This window comes from Culex pipiens, chromosome 1 (assembly GCF_016801865.2).
Source record: "Culex pipiens pallens isolate TS chromosome 1, TS_CPP_V2, whole genome shotgun sequence".
Taxonomy (NCBI): Eukaryota; Metazoa; Arthropoda; class Insecta; order Diptera; family Culicidae; genus Culex; species Culex pipiens.
This window is the reverse complement of record NC_068937.1, coordinates 118,664,829-118,671,477: the sequence shown is the minus strand read 5'-3', so window position 1 is coordinate 118,671,477 and position 6,649 is coordinate 118,664,829.

Here is a 6,649-nt window from a genome sequence, read left to right as displayed (position 1 = left end):
TTTTGTTTGATTTTTTCTAAGATAAATGAAGCAATTTTTGATCATAATATCAACTTAAACTTTTGTTCGACACATAATGTTAAAAAGTTTTAAAGATATTAAAATAAAATAAAAAAAAATTGCAAAATGAGTCCAAAAACTGCAACAATTACCCCTGCAAAAGCTCAACAGATAAGGCAAAGGTGGAAACAAACGGCAGGAAAGCTCGCCGTTCCTGCAAGAGGACGATGACGACGACGCCATTGGAATACAATAAAACAAGTTTTATTAGCTTTGCATAAATTACCGGGCGCTGAAATTAAGGGGGTGGATGCGATGCGATGCGAGCTCGAGGAGAGGAATTAAAGAAAAACACATTCCGTAATTAAGCTCAAGAGTGGGGTGAGGAGGAAGTAAAATGCTGGAAAATTGCGCACCTGAATTGCTTCGTACGGCCAAAGGAAGCATCCCCTCGCGCATGATGCCTCGAGTGAATGATTTAATCTCATGAATATAAATCGAGCAGCTGGGTAACCCTTTTTAGAAAAAGTGAATTTTAATTGCTGCGGTAAATTAGGTACAGATTTAAGTAATTTGGAAAGGTGTTTAGCGGTACTTAAAGAGTAATTACACTGACCTACAAAAATTGACAAAAAAGACTGCGCAGGCTCAACTCGATTGGAAGCATGAAGTTTGGGGTCCCCAGAAACATATACACTTTGAATTTTTCACAAAAAATTAGACAGGGTCGAATGGTTTTTCTCCAAAGTTTGTATGGAGAATTAGGGCGGTTCGTCGCTCTTGTATACAACCAAAAATTGCATGCAATATGTGAGAGTTGCGGACAGCACTAATTCTCCATACTTTGTATTCGGCCCAGTCTAAATATTTTTTAAAAATTCAAAGTGCACGTGATTCTGGGGGCCCCAAACTTCATGCTTCCCCTCGAGTTGAAACTGCGCAGAAATATTGTTGGTCAGTGTTATCAATATCGTTTTTTGCATTTCTTACAAAAGAAAGGTTTAAGGTTTGCTTATGGAAAAATGCTTTTTTCATAAATCTAAAAAAATTCGTGCACGGCGAGGATTCGTCCCAGGAAAAAATCGTATTACTAAATTGAAGGTTTAGATGCGCTCTTTCGATTGAATTTTGGCCCGAAACCCGGAACTCAAAGTCTGATTTTTGAGAGCTCTTTTTCTGAAATACATGAGCGATGTCTGTATCCGCTCTTAAAAATTTGTGTCTTCCGTCACTGGAAAACCGCTCGTAAAACCCACAATTTTTATAAGTCAGATCTGTAGCCGTAGGGTCGGAGACGAACATTTTATTTTTCGATTCACAATTTTCGACCAGTACATGTGGTCAAAGCCATTTTTAGAGGTATTTTTTGGACTATTTTACAGATAACACTATCAAATATCAAGAATTCAGTTTCAAACAAAAAGCCATTCGAAAACATGCGCCATAAACTGTTTGGGCCCAAAATTTGAAGCTTTTCCAAAATGTATTTCCAGAGATATAGCGTTTTTAGTGTTTTTCGTCTTATTTTTACCCAATTTTTTCCTATTAATTTTTTGGATTTATACAAAATCATATACTGAACATCAAATTCGAAATCCCGGCTCGTCAAGTCGAAGCTTCAACGCCAGCGCTTCTACGCTTGCGCGTTTTACGCTGTGCGTGAAAGTGTTCTTTCTGGCTTCTCATAATTGATCGACAAAGTGCAATAGCGATACATATTTTTTTAAGTTAATCATAGACTAACAATTAAGACTGAATACCCTTTATTTTTTTCTAATAATGTCAATCCAATATGATTTTCTTAGTTAAATTTAAATATATTGCGACAAATAATGTACTTCTGAAATTTAAAAAAAATGGCATTTGAGGTTTAGCCTAAAAAGATTCGAAGCTTTAGGTAAAATTCTCACTGGATGGTATAATTATGTTTCTGAAAAATTAATTGCACCAATATATATCTCGGAGTTTCATCATTTTGTAAGAAAGGCTCTATTTCACCTCTGGTGATATTAAATCGGGTTTTTTATACTTTAGTAACTTATAGTTTACCAACTACTCATACTCATACGGATTGAATGAATTATTTTTTGTTTGACAAATTAAATCGCAGGTTGTTTAATAATTGGTTGATTATTCACTTTTCTTGAAATGGAATGTTTATTTAAAATGTTAAAACCAGACCCCGGAACGATATTCCAAGTTAAAATGTCATAAAATCGAAATTTTTATTTTTAAAATATTCCAAAGGAACATCTAACAAAAAATCTACATATAAATAAATTCTATCTTTGCATCAGCCAGTTGTGAATACTCGTCATTTTAAAATAAAGATTTAAATTTAATCATGCAGTAATAGTTAACCAAGTTCCTAAAAGTGAAAAATCTAGCTAAAACGTCAGTTGATTTTTCCATCATTCAAGCTAAAAAATGATGTGGTCTTCAGACTGGCTAGAGTAGAGTGTATTTTTGTTGTAAATCTTGTTTGGTTTTTGCTCTTTTATACAGATCCCGACGAAAAATCAGACGTGGTCAACATCGACTTTAAAAATGTTCCACTGTGTTATTTTTTTAAGTTTTATGCTTTATTTTTTTTTTATATTCTAAGAACATGACAAAAAACATTGCAAGAAGAATTTTAAAATATTGTCCCATTTTTTGTATGTTACCTGTTAAATAATCTGAAGATAAACAATTTGAAGAACCATAAACTTGAATCCTAATTGATTTTTTAAAAAGATGGTTAACCAGGTTCATGGTAACATAATTGGACTGGGAAAAACTCGTCATTTTAAAATCAAAGATTTTCACAAATCCTATATAATTTTGGTCGCCAAATGTATGCAAAGGTTGAAGCTTACTCGTTAGCATTTTTTCGAACTCCAATCGGTTGAGCTTTATCTCCAAGTCTCACAGCTCGCCCAAGAATAAATCGTCCAATCACGACCAAATCTTCCTGTACTGTCTGCAGGACCTTTGTGAGAGAGAGGAAAAAACTAATTCCACCTCCCGGCTCGTAAATCCACACCTGCGATGGCATCTGCTTCTGCACCCCTAACCGTTCCAAGTTCCATTTCTTCACACAAATGGAGCCGCTTAGTGGCCCATGAATAATGTACCATCAGGTTGTTCGCTTGCCGGGTCAAGTCGGGCCAGGTGTGTGTGTGGTTCTCGCCGGGTTACATCAAGACACTGTCGACTTCAACCTTTAAGGTTAAGCTCCTGCTGCGATTGCGGTTTTTTTTTCCAGCGCGCGCTCAGCTTCAAGTGCCGCTGGTATTGAAATGGATGGCAGCGTTAGTCCCCCCATCTAACGCCGGAATATAAATACGAAAGCATAAAATCCGCACACTCTCTTAGGGGATAGAGCAACCCTTAGTGGAGGGGGAGGGGAGCTGAGAATTTTTACGAGCTGTGCAAGATTTGATTGGAGCTCGAGCGGATGGCGCCGGATATTACTAGTCGTGCGTTTGCCGATGTTGTCGATGTTGTTGTTCTGCTTCAGGAAGCGAAGAGGATCTTGCGGATCTCATGGCTCGGTTCCGTAAACACGCGTGTGAACTTTGCTCGGATGGTAGAGATAGATAAATATTGACTAGGTTGTGTGTGGTTGTACAATTCTCGATGGATTCTGCGGAAGGTCACTGTGGGCTGAGGTAACATAGAATTTACATCTGGGTAGTTCTCCACCAACTCACACAAAATCGGAAAAAGTTGCTCCGACCCCTCTTCGATTTTCGTGAAGCTTTGTCCTAAGGGGTAATTTTTGTCCTTAATTGCGAATCCGACCTTCATTTTTTGATATCTCGTGATGGAGGGGCGGTTTGACCCCTTCCATTTTTGAACAATCGAAAAAAGACGTGTTTTTCAATAATGTGCAGCCTAAAATAGTGATGGTTTGAAAACTTGGTTTCAAACTTTTATGTAAAACAAGCCTTACTCGACAATCTTCGTCCTGCCTTTTTTTCGTTTGTTGACGTTTTTTTGCTTTTTTGCTTATTCAGCCTCCTGTGATCAAAAATTGATTTTACGTAACATTCTCCATACAATTTGCCGATGCTCCGGAATCGGTTACAGAGTGGCCAAAGTGTCAATTAGTTAGCGTATAAACCTTCCTTGGGCTTATACGAACCCAACGCAACAAAGAGCACCTAAATCCGACGCTCCGTATTGAACTGATTCGCGTTCGAACAAAACCGTCGAAATTTTTTATATAGGGGAAATATACCCATTTTAATCACTCTAAGCCGTTCGACCAATTCTCATCACTTTTGCCGTTTTACGCTATTAAATCAACATTTTCAGATGTATCAACAATGGAGAGTTGCTTGCTCACTTTTATTTGAGCTATTTATTACTTTGGAACAGTCAAAAACCCTTTATGAAAGCTGTAATTCATGATCAAAGTGCTGATAGGCCGATAATAGAAATAGGCTAAGAAAGGGTATAGTTCCCCTATATAGAAAATTAGACGCCCGATTTGATGACGTACTCAGAATTTCGAAAAAACAACGTTTTTATCGAGAAAAATACAAAATAAAGTTTCAAAAATAACGCGACTTTTCGTTACTTGATTGTAAAAAAAAATATAAATTTATTTTTTGTTCGATTCTGTGAAAATAAATTCATTTAAAAATTTCGTGTTTGTTATAACTTTGCAGGATAATTTTTTTTCTTGCAAAATTTTATTAGAAGGAAATTCATGCGAATGGAATGATACGGAAGTACATTTCGTTACAATTTTTAAAATTGTTAACAATCAATTGCATTAAAAAAGTTGTACAAAATGAAAGTTTTTTTGAAAATTCAGCATTAACAAATTTTAGTAATTTGTATTTGTGTTTTTTTGCGTTTTTTATGCGATTCCATCTGGAACAAAATTACTTCTCCAATCTTTCAATAGTGTCGAAATTCCCAACTTATTGTAAAAACAAAACATAAAGAGGTGCTAAAAAATATTTTTGCAATTACGTCGTGAAACTATAGTATCTTACTTTTCCTGTCAATTAATGCCACGCAGATTTTTATCACTAACGCCAATTCCTCCTAGAAAATTATGAGCGTGCAAATCGGGAACTCATTTTTCATAACTTCATTGTTTCAGGCGTAATTTTGTTCAATGATGCACGTTCCTTGTCGAAAAATCATTGCCAGCTACTTCGAACACAAAAACCTGAAAACTGTGGATTGACTGTAAAAGAAAACACGCGTAAATTTTTCACTCGAAAAGCATTTTTCGGAATAGCAAAAAATGTCATAACCAACTCGTTGCAAAACTTGATTTTGCGTTGTGGATGCAAAATTTTCAATTCAGTCAACAATTCTTAGACACCACACGGAAAAAAAACAATTCTCGAAATCGTTAAGTTCATGAATGTGAGCTCCACGAAGGAATATATTCACGTTTAAGGCTAGTACGCAGATCGCAAGGAAAGGGGTCAAGAAACAGCTTTACGAACAGCAGAACAAAGGAGAGGGAACGATTTCTTGGGGCTTTTCTTCACCCTATCTGGCTTGCTTTCGCTGCCGCTGCTGCCCATTTGAAATTTTTCTTGACCGATTCCTTCCGAAGTGCGTTTACCGCTTTATAGTGCAAATGCACCATACTCATGAATAATTTCCTACGTGGTTCTTACATTCGTGAACTTAATTCGCTATAAGCGATTTTTTTTCTGTGCGCCTTAGTTAAAGCTCCAATTAGATGTTATTCTATTGAGCACTAAACGAGCTATTATTGAAATCACATTACGAAAACGAAATTAGAAAGGCTCAATGATTTCATCTTCCATTGAAAGTATCTGGGTAATTCAATAGTCATTTTTCGATCCTTCTTCGAGTCCTTTGATTAATTAAGCTACCGGCTTCGTTACACCGCAAACTTCAAAGCAAACAAATCTTACTCTCTCGAAAAGCGATCCTTTCAATCGAAATCATCCCATCAAAAGTCGGGAAAACTCCCCACTGAGCAGCCCACAGTCACCGGATAGCTCTAACCATTTCCAGCGACCCTTTTTTAGAAAGTTCCGCAGTCACACTTTCCTCGTTTGGGGGGCTTCGCTTTTTAATCAGATCGTGAAAATAGTTTTTAATTCAGTTAGCATACGATGTTTTTCTCCGGAAGGGGAAGGGAGAGGGGAGGGGGAGCTACTTTAGCGCAGAGATAACATCATCGTAAAGAAGAGTGAAAGACGGTGGCATCCCATTTTTAACACCCCTGTTTGCATTCGAGATGCCAAGTGGAGTAATTTGATGGCTTCTTCAGAAGGCGTAAAACAGGGTAGGATATTGCTGGTTTTGGAATGCGTTGGTTAAGATTTTGATAACCTGGGAAAAATTTATGATTTTTTTTTCAGGTTAATTCAGAACTTGAAATTGAAAGTTAAAGGCTGATACTAGTAGCTTTAATCTGTTAAATCAGAAATTTAATATTAAAATACTGAAAACAAGACAATGAAAATCGAAACAATATAAGAAAAAAAACTAATTTTAAATTGTTCCGTTCGATGAAGCAACCAACCGAAAATATGGCTAAAAACTTCATCTTGTTTGCCTACCGTTAGGAGTAAAACCTAAAATGTCGCCACTAGATGGCAGGAAGAAGAGCCACCCAACTCACCACATCGTTTTAAGCTCGTCGTGTAGCTCAGTGAAA